The sequence below is a fragment of the Anopheles coluzzii genome, chromosome 3 (genome assembly GCF_943734685.1).
Source record: "Anopheles coluzzii chromosome 3, AcolN3, whole genome shotgun sequence".
In the NCBI taxonomy this organism is placed as follows: domain Eukaryota; kingdom Metazoa; phylum Arthropoda; class Insecta; order Diptera; family Culicidae; genus Anopheles; species Anopheles coluzzii.
In genome coordinates this window covers 77503014-77515518 of record NC_064671.1, presented here as the reverse complement: position 1 = coordinate 77515518, position 12505 = coordinate 77503014, and the positions used below count along the sequence as shown (strand labels likewise).

At 43.0% G+C, this 12505-nt stretch overlaps 1 protein-coding gene and 1 long non-coding RNA gene across 15 annotated transcripts in view; one reads left to right on the top strand and one right to left on the bottom strand.

The window, feature by feature from the left end:
• LOC120955320 (dystonin) overlaps positions 1-12505 on the top strand; it is a 182120-nt gene that overhangs the window by 34494 nt on the left and 135121 nt on the right. The window contains exon 1 of one of the 14 annotated variants that reach the window (XM_049608791.1): positions 10607-10674. The exons of 12 other annotated variants lie outside the window; for them this stretch is intronic. The gene's annotated coding sequence lies outside the window, so the exon portion shown is untranslated. Of the gene's footprint in view, positions 1-10606; positions 10675-12505 lie in introns of those variants that run through there. One more of the 14 variants, XM_049608793.1, reaches the window with a different exon arrangement.
• On the bottom strand, positions 8699-10473 carry LOC125907294 (uncharacterized). Its single transcript, XR_007452575.1, has 2 exons — positions 9446-10473; positions 8699-9367 (listed from the first exon to the last, which is right to left on the bottom strand). It is a non-coding gene; the product is annotated as an uncharacterized LOC125907294 (long non-coding RNA).

Genomic DNA, 12505 nt, shown 5'->3' with positions numbered 1-12505 from the left:
GAGAAATGTTGTTGACATTGGAAGTTGACTCAGAAGAACCTAAATTATTCACCGCTTGCAAAATGTTCTTCAACATCTATCACATATTGTTATGACATCACAATGAAATTTGAGTTTTCAACACATCACACATAACTGTCAAACTCTATCTAGCTTGATACTTGTTGAAAATCATGTGCAAGAACTGGAATATTATTGTGATGTAAATGTAATAGTTGACTGTTGAAAAACATATCGCAAACAATGAAAAATGTTGTTGACATTGGAAATTTACATGAAAAACACTGTAAATTTTCAGAAATCCGACAAAAATTTAACAAAAATTTATTTGTTTTTTTGATAACTCGTTGCAATGATCAAAAACTCGTTTATTGCTAGGGATCTTTGCTTTGAGCTTTATTGTTGTTAAAAAATCCTTTGAAATGGTTTTTGTTTCGTTTTGTCTTGCCAAATGAGCTCATCCTGTAACGTTCATCGTCATCGAATCGAAGAAATTGTTTCTGTTTTTTTAACCCCAAGCACACGTACCACTCTTCTTCTCACCACAATGCGGTCGTCGTCGGTAAAATGTCTTTGAAGACAATTGCACCTCATTCATACGGAAAATAGCCCACCAAATCACTGTCCTGCTAATGTGCGTAGCGCATACCTTTGCCCCGGTAGAAATGATGTGTTCCTCAGCGGGCGTTTTACCGCCCGAAGTAGTAAGTGCATGCTGCTTGACTGTCTTCCCGTTAAATTGGGCATCAGCAGCAATACCCTGGACAAGGCTGGAGCTACGAGAATGGCAAGAAATTAACACATTATCGTTGTGGAGGACTGATTTTAACCCGGTTCCGCCGACCAGTGCATACCGGTTTGTGTGTTTGCCGGTCGTCGTCATATCCGCAAATGAGCCCGGAGTATGCCGTAGCCGCCACCTCTTTGGTATTCGGTGTGAACAACCCTCGTCGTAATACGCGCAAGATCACACCACCGACCAGCGGCATCCCCGTTATTAGCCATGTGTGGAGTGAAGAGAAATGCACTTTTTTGTAGGCCAATTTAGGTACAAATAAGCAAGAAAATGCTGTTGCTTGAGTAGGAAGTGTGGATCTTTTCGAGCAGGTAAAAAGGTGAGAAAATCTTTCACGATCTTTCACTCGAGAACAACTTACACACTCTTTATCCAACATCAAATCTTAATCTAAGTACTTGAGCTGTTTCTGCAACCAATGGCGCTAATAATGCAAATGATCCCTTCTCCCCCTTAGGCTTTGATAGCTACAACAAGTGTAAAACTGTGGAATTTTTCGCCTAACCTCTTCACACGAACGCAAAAAAAGCAATCAGGTTTTGAGCTTAAATAACCAATAAAGATTCTTGACATGGTTGAGAAGTGCGCCATGCTATTGATACGCGATCGCACACTTCTTCGTGCAGGGCCTGATCGTTCAAGTTCCACTGAACTGCTTTACGTGGGCTGAATTTGGATTGTTAGCAGCCCCCAGCCCCACGCGGGTGTAGAGTGATTTGCGCCCGAGTGGCTCTTTTCTTGCTATTTGCGTGCTGCTTGCTGCGCTTCCCTTTCTATTTGCGCGGTCGTTGATCGTGTTGCGATGATGATGATCTTGGCGCACACACGTTTGCTGCAGCAAAAAAAAATAAGGGATGAGTAATTCGTCCTAACGGTGCATCTGAGTGACGTGTACTGCTCGGTACGCGCCATATGGTATACATGATTTTGCGAGAGAGAGTACATGGTGTGGTAGTTTGCAAAAATAAAAAAAAATGTGTACCACCGTCTTCCGCTTATTATGCACAGCACGTGTGTTGCTGGGGCCTGTGGTGTGTTTGCTCTACGACCTTTATGAATAATAGGACATTGTTTGAGATTGTTTTCCGTTGTGCTAAATGCAAATATAGGACAATTGACTATGACGAGAAGACGGCATTTTGTTTTGAAGATAACGTGAAGATTTGAAGAATTGGGAAGATGGAATTCTCCTAAATATTCATCAGACAGAGAAATTAACAGCTGCAAAACAAAATTCACGAAATTATAAAGTAGAGCAAAATTTATCTCTTGTTACTTGAATATTGGAAACGAAATGTGTATATATTATTAAATATACGTAAAATTAAATGTTTACTAAGAACATATTAATGCCAAAATAAATAAAAAAAAGAACATTACAAATATCGAAACCACCGAAAGAGCGTTTCTAATGTACTAAACTGTAAACTGCAGTAAAAGCGTTTACTGCAGATCACGCACACAACCACAATATCTGTTTCGTGGGTTTGTGTCTTCGCTAAACGGAACCCGTGCTTGCATTCGTTTCCTGTAGATGGCGCTAGTATGCCTTCGTTTTGTCTTTTCTCAGCTGGTTGCTGATTTCTTCAGCACTCCTTTCCACTTGTGCATGTTAATCGTGATTTAATGATCATTTCTTGTGCCGTTGTCGTTTGCAGTTACACGATTTCTTTTTCATGATTCCTGCTGAGAGTGAAATACATTCATCTGAACTACAAAATTCACTGCCTGTCCCTCACTGCCCTTTGTACCTCATTTTCTCCCTGCTCTTCTTTTGGCGACTCCTCTTGAATGAGAAATATGCTGTATCCTTACGGGCTACCAGCTATAACACGCGGTTTGTGCGTGACTTTGGTTAAATTTTTGTCTGTCATCGATCACCACCATTCCTGTACCGAGAGACAGAGAAACGTGCACAATCGTTTAATTCGGTAATTGCCTCCTGAAGCGGTAGGATCCCTTTTGGGCAGGATTTCTCACCCATCGAAGCAGATTACATAGCGAGGGTGATGATGTAATGCCCAGCACGACTCGTGATAACGGCTGTAGGGTCCTTCTGATTTGGGCACCGCTGATGGACAGAAACATACAGCAGCATGTGGCCGCATCATACTGTACTGCGCCCGCAAGATAGCGGTTGATGTTGAATTTTAATTAAAGAGTCCGTGCACAATTTTGACCAAGTAGGGAAATGCGAAGGCTTTCGTCGGGAGAGCGCGAGCCGGACAAGGGACAGGGGGACGAGGTGATGATTTCTTAATCGGGCACGAATTGATAAATTATTTATGAAATTAACACCGCTTTGCGCGTCTCTAAACGAGACACAACGACTGGGACGGCTGAGACGGCTAGCCTACTGGTGTTGATAGCATCTGGTTTGTATCAGATTTTGTTTTTTGGCTCAGGTGGATATTATCAACAGAGCGCAGTATTGAATATTCAATGTCTAATGGGTTTTCCAATCATAAAAAGATGATCTATTCAATTAGAAGCAAAGCTTTTGATATTGTTGATTTCTAATGTTCTAACCGGTTCCTGTCCGGATCATGATCTCCTTGAGGAAAACAAAAACAATCAAACAAATGGAAAGAAATCAATTTCCAACAGTTCCACCAGTAAGTTGAAGTGCGTTGGTTCATGTTTTACACGCATTACGATGCTCTACGTTTTAAAGTGTGGAGTGTGGAGTTGAGCTATAATCGTTCAATACACTCCATCCCACCCGTTCGCTTATCGGTTGTTTACTTCTTTTCAATTGCTGATTAATAGCACGCTGCTGTACCATTTCAGAAAAAGTGCACTTTTTGCCGCCCTGCGTCTCCACACAGAAGAGCGACACAGTGTAACACATGCTTTTGAGGTCTGTGGCGCTCCTCGCAGGAAATGAGGGTTATAAAATAGGGTGACGCATGTGCGTGCGTCCGCGCTACTACAGTTGTCCATTCATTCACACAACACAAGGTGTCTACTACTTCCTCTCACCCAGCCTGGGTCGTGTCGTGTCTCCCCTTTGGTTGGAAGACTGTTTGCTTTATGGTGCGTCGATAATGCATTATTTATTGTGGCGGCGTCGTGGCTCGTGCAATAATTGAAAGTGATTCAATCGATCAGAGATATAGACCGTCGAGAGGAGGGTACCGTCAGAATAGTAGAGGGCTTCCTCGGATATTGATCCATGTTAGGTAGGGTTTATGTCTTACTTACACACCTTAGAGCGCACTCGTTCTAAGGGGAGTTAGTTGCAGGCAGGTGTGATAAAATTTGTTGCTGATTTGTTATGTGACAAGCTAGCTTAATAGTTACTATTTAGTATTTTAAGGAAAAAATCATATTAAAATCAGTTCATTAATTTTCAGTACAATATATTATTGTTTGGAACTCAAATTCAACGTTTAACGTTAACAATAGCTGTAATGTCTTGGCTAAGGGAATGAACTTCATTGATTCATAATGCATCACAATCCGCATCATTAGGCAGCAACTCCACTCCTCCGTTAAGGCATTGCAAGAATTGATCGATCGAAGTGCTGCAGCAGTGGGGCAGTGTACATGTTAATCGTTTTTAATGCATTTTAATCTGGTATGGGTTGAATCGCATTATTGCAATGGACCTCAATCATGCTATCGGTAGCAGTGCAACGTTTAACGATAATGATGTGACGCATGCAGTGTCTTAATTTTCCATTGTTTTTGAGGGACATTGGAATATATTGGAGATGTATTAAAACAAATTAAATTTAAATTTAAAGACAATTAAAGGATTTTTATTGATTTTACTCTTCTCTCTTATACTTACAGGTATGTACAACATAAACAAACAATCCAAATCACTCAACGAGCGCTTGTAGTAATCGTATAAGAAATTGGAATAGGAAGAGAATTTAAAATCAAATCATACTTCAATGTATGACTCTCTTAATTTATTACAATCAGCTAAACGGTAAGTTAACACTGAGTTATGATTGAAGCTTGCTGCTTGGAAAAAGATCGCACCACGATCCTATAGAGGAAATAATATCATAGGATTCGAACTGAAGGACCCTAGCAATCTTTTTCTAGACACTCGCACGATAATGATCTCTCTTCGGCGCTTACTCTTTCCGTTGAAATGTATCGCTCATATGTTCAGATAGTCGCGTACTTGTACGCGCACTTGCGACGTCAGTGCGCCTCGTTTGCCAGACGGCCTTCTGGGGATGGCTGGTGTACGCAATGCGCTATTTTTATGTTATATGCGTGTGAATTTATCGTCTCTTGGCCTCGTGTTTCGTACCATGATGTCTCATCTCTTCTGCACTCTCTCTCTCTCTGCCTCTGTGCATAATAATGTCTAGTGTTACTTGCTGCGACAGTTGCGATTTTCTAGGAAGATTTATTGCGTAGAATGTTGTGATTTGATTAAACCACTCGATGGTGGTGGCGGTGCGTTGGAAGGTGGAATATGCAGTTCTGTATAAGCCGTTTTGTTTGAAGTTTGGGTATGGCGATAATCTCGCAGAATCAATGATGTCATTTGTTTTGATAAATTCGTTTTATGTTCAATTAAAATTTGAATAAGATGCAAAAGCAAGAAAATATTAATGTTGACTTAAATATCCATAATTTCAGCAGAAAGACCTTGGCCTTGCACCGTCTCCTTTGCGCTGTAGATTACAAGTTTCATAAAAAAACGCCATATTTGCACCAGGTGTGTGCATCCTTATCAGGTGGCCATGATCAGTTTGGAGAAATTTATGAGGTGTGAAGAAACGTAGTAACGAGCCGGCTTCTGCACACGTTGGTGATGGTTTTGGCGATGATTAGACCTTCCGTTTTGCCTTTGCACAGCAAAGCGGAATGTTTAATATCGTGGACCACTGACTTTGTGAGTGCCTGCGAAACGATGGAAACTTCCACACTCCATCGAGCGCATCATCAGCTTTCCGTTGTGGCACAGTGTGGGATCTAATTAACTCATGTTATGATATTGCTTCCAGCAACCATAATAAAACATTTCATGAGTGGAGTGGATTCATGTTGATCCAACTCCAAGAACTCGCAGTCCTCCTTTTTTTGTCTGTATCACACTTTGTTCCTCCTTGATGTTTATGGATGTGAATTGCTATGTTTTTGTTCTTTGCTCTTCGTTCAAAGGGGCTCCCCATTTACATCCGCAGCATAGCAACTGATGAGTCCAAACTTCTAGGAAGTCTGGATGGAGGAAATATGCTCAATTTTCAAGATGTTTGTTCACTCCACACTGGAAGGACACCCTGCTGATGCTGCTGCTGCTTTGGCTAATCTTTGCCGCTGCGCACACACATCTCGCATCGGGTCAGCTTGCTGTTTTCTTCTGAAGAGGATCAAACCGCCGCGGTACAAGGGTAGATTGCCTTGCGGGCCTGCAGGTTGATGGGTTTATGATGCATTAATTGCCAACCGTCGGCAGAGGGCCCCCGCGGACGTGACTTTGTTTTGATCGCTCTCCAATTTTGCCGACAGCCGTTTCGCAGTCGTCGGCGCCATATTTGGTCAAATCGGATCGCTTTGTTTGCATTACGACAGGCGTGTGTGGAGAGGGTGGCTCAGTCTCGTTAAGTTTGGCTGGGTTTTCTGGTGAAATATCCATGCTCTTCTGGTTGGAGTTGGAGGACGCAGAGAGTAGCAGGAAGACCTCGAAGATTTAGCCATGTTGTGCAAATGAATTGACATTAGCTGACATTGGAGTTTTAATTTTGTGATTCCCTTATGATTCCGTGCATTTTTTTAATTAATAGAACTTGTCATCATTTTGAGCATCATCTGAAGAGTAGATGTCCACTCTGTTGTTGTGGTAGCGAAAGTGAATCAAGATTTTGACCCAAATGTGTCGAAGCTGTTGGGAAACAACTTGGTCCCAACGTCTACGTCTAGATGTCCCCAACAATTTATTGACACACACGCACAAACGATGTGATGATCACCTTGATGCAATAATAGGATTTAATAGCTTTCCGAAACAGAGGGCTTCGCTTTATGATCGCACCCCAAAAACTGTTGTGTCCTCTTTCCCATTTGAATGGCATTTTCATGGCATATGCAACTGCATCGTTTTCATTTTCTCTCTCGGCCACATTTAGCATCGGATGTGTCCGAGCCGTGAACCAGAATGCTGCACCGGTTACGTTGTTGTGCTCTGCACTGTGTTACTGCAACAATTCCCATTCCTGGGATGACGTTTAGTTACGCTCACTTTCTTCGGATATGTGGTGTAGCGTCCTATTAATAGTGGTGGCGGCGGAGGCACACGTTAGCGTGAGTTCCGTTTTATTTCCGTTCCGTGGTGTTGGTGTGTGCAGTCCCACCAGGTATGTGCAACGGGTTGGCGTAGTAGGAACCTTCTTGAAACTCTTTGCCGTTTCGTGCCTATGTTCATTCTGCACCATGTTGCGTTAAATGTGAAGTATACTCTCCCTGGGGAGTTCGAGATCCGAACACTCTCGGAACGGAACAGGATGTGAGAGCGTGTGTTTTATTGTAGGGTACTACTTGTGATATTTATGCAGGTTTAAACATTTGTCTAAGTATTGCATTTCAATTTAACGACCTCGATTGATTTAAGATATATCATTGTAAATTGGAAACGAGTGTCATTTAAACTATCATTTTGATTCAAATCGATCCACCTGCAATAGTACCTGAACCTGATACAATTTCAGTGCGTTCGTCATTATGGTTGCGTATTAATTACCTGTCATTAAGCAATCGGACATTATGATTTCCCGCTGCAACCACATACAGCACAGCGCATTCCCGGCTGGGCGAGAAGAAGTCCCCATAAAAGTCACGGCGCATCCACGTCGTCGCGCACACATCAATCACAGACACCACAGAGTCGTCTCCCAAGAATGGTCACAGGGGGTTCGGGTCCGGTTTTAGGGTGCCCTCGCCCTTGGACAACACATAGCCTCCCCTGGTTTCCCATTTGGAAATGGAATGCATCTCCTGGTATAACACAGTGTTGCTGCTGCTGCATCAACTAAAATGGAACGTTTCATACAAGCAAGTATTGCACCACCTCCATCACACTATCTTGAGTCAGCAATTAGGCACTGGGACAGCCATCATTCACTACCTTTCCGTTCCTTCCCATGATGTAGTTGTGAATGAATTCGGTTTGAAGCATGCTTTCCAATTTTATCTCAACGTCACTATGCGTTCATGATGCAGTCCCAGGGATAGACGGTTTTCATTGAGCGCACAAAAAAGATGTGTCAAACGGATGAACAACCTCGGACACGGACAGGCAGCGGAGCATCAATCATAGAGCGTCCCGTAGATAGATGCTTCCGTTCGATCTCTGGCGACCGTTTAGTGAAACAATAAAAAAAAAATGCTCACTTTCCTTCGATCATTATCGGGAAAACTGGTTGGAATGCGAGAGGACAAGGGCATTTCTTTCCCTTTGGTTCTTCGCAATTTTTTTTGCCCTCGTCTCTCTCTTTAACACATGCTGCAGATTCCGAACCCGCACCGCGATTGAAAGTGAAATGGTGGTGCAGTGAAAGTTTCTCGATCAATATTCGGTCATCCCGGGATCGTTTAAGCACAGTGGGAGGGGGAGAAGGTGAGTCGAGGAGATCGCTAAACAGCGATCGTGTTAGTTAGGTTCCGTTCCGTACGGTAAAAGAAGGGATGGAGGTTGGCGAGGAGTGTGCATTAAGTGGGAATTATTTTCGCTAACCGTTTTGCTTCCCATCCAATTTGTTGCATGGGAGAGAAAGAAGCAAGATAGGGTGGATTTATGATGGCATTATTCTCGGTGGGCGTGTGTGTTGTTGACCTCATCCTCCTCACATATGTATGTTATCAGCACCATTAGTCAAGTATGACAGCATTGGAAAAGGAGGGTGTTTTTTTCTTTTTTACAGCAATCACAAAAGATGAACTGAAGATGCTCATTATTTTATTGTTTGTGTATCATCATGTCAAACTTACTTTCTTCTGAATCAATTGATTGAATGTTACAAATAGATTTTTTTGAAGAACGATTTTTTTTCAAGTTTGAGATTTGAACTGACGATCGTTCTGGCAGGAATCACTCGGTGATCACTAACGGTCAAACGTACGGACGGCTGAAGCATCAATAATTTCTTACTTAAAACACAAATCGAGGAATAGACTTTCTTATTTCAAGCTAATCGGTTTTTGCTAACAAATCTACCATGATCATGAGTAATGATTTAGTTGATTTGGACCACCTTTTTACATCTTATCAAGAATTCGTGCGAATACACACGCATACACACTAATCAAGCTGATTTACAGCCTATCACGTTGCTTACGTTTTTTTTGTTACTGTTTCGATTTTGTCAACCGTGTCAGCCGTCGCTAATAATACAGCCATTACTCATGTCTTTGGCGGTGGACTAGTCATGTCAACCGCACACCCCGGATGACTTCATGCCTATTATTTGCTGCTTTCTTTGCGACTGTCTTTGAGACACAGTACTAGCCGGCGAGTGTATGTGTGTTATCAGAAATTAATTAGCACATGGTTCTCCGCACCGAGTGAACGCGTTTTCTTTGCTGTTTGCTCCGCGGATATTGTAGCTGAAATAGTTTCGATAGGGACAGGCGAATAGGGAAATGATGTGCAAAACTCTTCGGCACTGGTGGTAATTAACCTACCTAAGGCAGGATAGTTTCCTTTCGATATATCTTGCAAGCCGATGGTGTGTAATGTGTACTTTAGAACCTCCTTTCTGTTTCTTTGCGGATGCAAAACACACCCTCGTGCCCATTTTTCACCGAAGATGAGCGGCTACTCAGTATGAAAGAAAATATGCGATACGTTCTTCCGGCATGCAAACCGCTCGTTTGTTACTCGTCACGCACGAACACACTTGGGGGGGATGTTACCTTTTTTTTCCTGAAAAGCACCTTCTCCAATATCTGAATGCAAATGTTTTTTTTTGTTGCTGTTGGTTGGGAGTAGCAAATTTTCACCCTTGCCTGCCTGCAACGATAATGATCGGGTTGGCAAGATTGGCAACTGGTCAACTTGTGGCTCGCTGCTGTGTGGACACACTAACCGAGGCGCCGGCTACGCTGGTCGATAGACGTTTTCAAGGTGTACACCGCTACCGTGCACAGCAGGTGTTGGTGTAAGTGAGCAGCCGCTTTTCACGCGCACCAAGATTGTGAGAGCGTGTTGTAGATGGAGGTGATGCGTGCGTGCTGGTAGTGGTATAATACGCTTTGTTTGTTTATTTTATCAAAAATTTAATGCGCACGGGGAAGGGTTGGCTTAACTGTCATTAGAAGCGGGTACGCTGGATTATTTGGTGCAGGTGCAAGTAGATAAAGTAAATTATTTCCAAACATTTGAAACAGCATTTTATATTGCTCTATACAATTGGATTATTATTGGATAAATAGTTTTTAATTTAAAATATTGAATCAAACTAATCTAATTGGTTACTCAATTTTAATGGTTTGTTCTTGAAATTATTATCAGTAATTAAATGAAAAACGTATTAGTAGTTTCACAACACTTCTTTACTGATAGCTTCTACTCTTCCCGCTAACATGTATTTGTAGCGCGATCTGCGTGTATGTGTGTGTTTTCTGCCCGGTTGGGGGGCCGCATTGCCGCGAGTGTATTCGCCCGCCGTATCGCGACTACTCTTTCTCTTATCCATCCAGCAAGCACCCCCCCTCGCAGTGCGTGTAACTTTGAAGAGAGTTAGAGAGGCCCCCAAAACCCGCCAACAGAGTATGTGCCGGTGTGTGCGTGTGGGCAAGATTTCCCTGCTGGCATGCTACAAGCGGGAAGGTTAGTCAGCCGCACTTACATGCCCGGACTTTCAGTTTGCGTTTTAACGTGGGAGCATATTCCTTGCGCGGGCTCGCTCTGTGTACGTTTGCACGTTGATATTTGTACCTTTTTTGTTGTTATAATTTTTCCTATCGCAACAAAAAAAAGAAATAGTTGATGGGAAAGTTAGTAAGGAAAAATTAGTTAAATTTCATCAACTGCTGTGCAACTATGTATCTTTCTTCTCCGGGCTTAACACGTGTCTGCATAAGTGTGTGAGAGTGATTTAGTTTTTCTCTCTCGTGTGTGTGGTTTAGTACACGTACGACATTCGCGAACTTTGTGCGCTGCTGTGTCCCTGCCCCGGCGGCATTCGTTCACTATTGATTAATAATTATACGGCTTTTCAACACACCGTTGACTCAGCACAGCACAGCAGTAGTGATTGTTGCCAATTTTGGCACGAAGTTGTGGGCAGAGAGCAACGGTTTTTAAGTATTGCGGTTGTGACGAGTGGTGTTAGTGACGTTTGAAATCGAAGAAATAATCGATTGGAAAATAAGCTAAATAACAAGAGAGTGTATATTTGGTTCGTAGAAGCAATAACACACACAATCAATCTGACATTAGAAGGAAAAAAACAAGTGCACAAAACGAAGCCAACCTGCACTGGTCTTGCCTTTCTCGTGCGTTTCTCTAGCCCGGTCTCCAGTTTGTGCATTACTTTTCCTCCCCTGTAATGCACTTTACCGTGGCCCGGTGTCTGTCACATGGCTGTGCGGAATGTGTCACGTTGCGGTTGGTGTCGGCACCAAGTGTACTACTATCACCTCACTGTCTCTTCGTCGATATATGTGTACGTCCAAGTCCAAACGTCCATCGGTTGTGTGATGTGTGATCTCATTAGCTTGCCTTTTTGGCTTCCCGATGATGGTGTGGCGGTTGAGAGCAGATCGTGTGAAGTTTCCAAAAATATAATTCAACATTAGAGAGCGTCTGGTGTGGACTGTGGGAGAGGTGTAGTGCATGTGACGAATGGGTCCGTGACGTTTCTGGAGCATTGTTTTATTTACTTTTCGATAGTTTTTGTGTTCTTTTCTTCATCGTCTCTCTCTAGACAAGATCTTGTGGCCTTTCTTTTCTTTACTTCTGTATTCTGGTTTGTTTTTGCTTGTTTCCTGTCAACGATCGTTAGATTCTGTGCCCTAGAGTGTGATGGTTGTGTCTGGCGATGGTTTTTCTCTTCTCGGTTTACGTTCTCTTCTGCGTACCACACCATCACGTGTACTTCGATTCTTTATTCTATTCTCGTATTTTTGTACACGATGTGTGTTGTGCTTGTTGCTACTGCTGGCTTCTCGGTTAGGCGAGATGTGTGTACGAGACGTTATTCTCTTGGTGGAGAAAAATTTGCATATTTTTTTACCGCTTGGTGATTAGTTCGTGGTGTGAGCGCGAGCGGATTTTTGTGAGCGAAGGGAGCAAACTGTGTGAGCAAACGAAGAAGCGGAGTCGTCTTCTCACCGTTAAATGTGTGTACGTGCGCAAACTGTGACCGCGCAAGACAGTTTTATTATCGCGCACGGTTCCACGTTGCGGTGGTGTGCGTTTTGTTTATTTCTACCGGTTTGAAATAAAAAAAAAGTCTGTTAGAAGAAAAGGCACCAAGCAAACAACGAAGAAGAGGGATTGGGAGATTACGTTCCATTGCGTCACCGTTCAAAATTGTCATCACCGGTGTGAAGGTTCGGGGTGGTGCGATGTCGCAAGGGCATCCAAGCTTATAAGGATTATAGAACGGTTGCAGCCGGGTTTTCGGACGTTGGACCCCGAATTGTGCAGTGGTGCCAAGACCTCGGCGCCAAGAAGCAGAGTTTGGCGCTGCACTTTGCATCACCGGGGAGTGATGGCAGTGTGAGTTGGCATGTTGA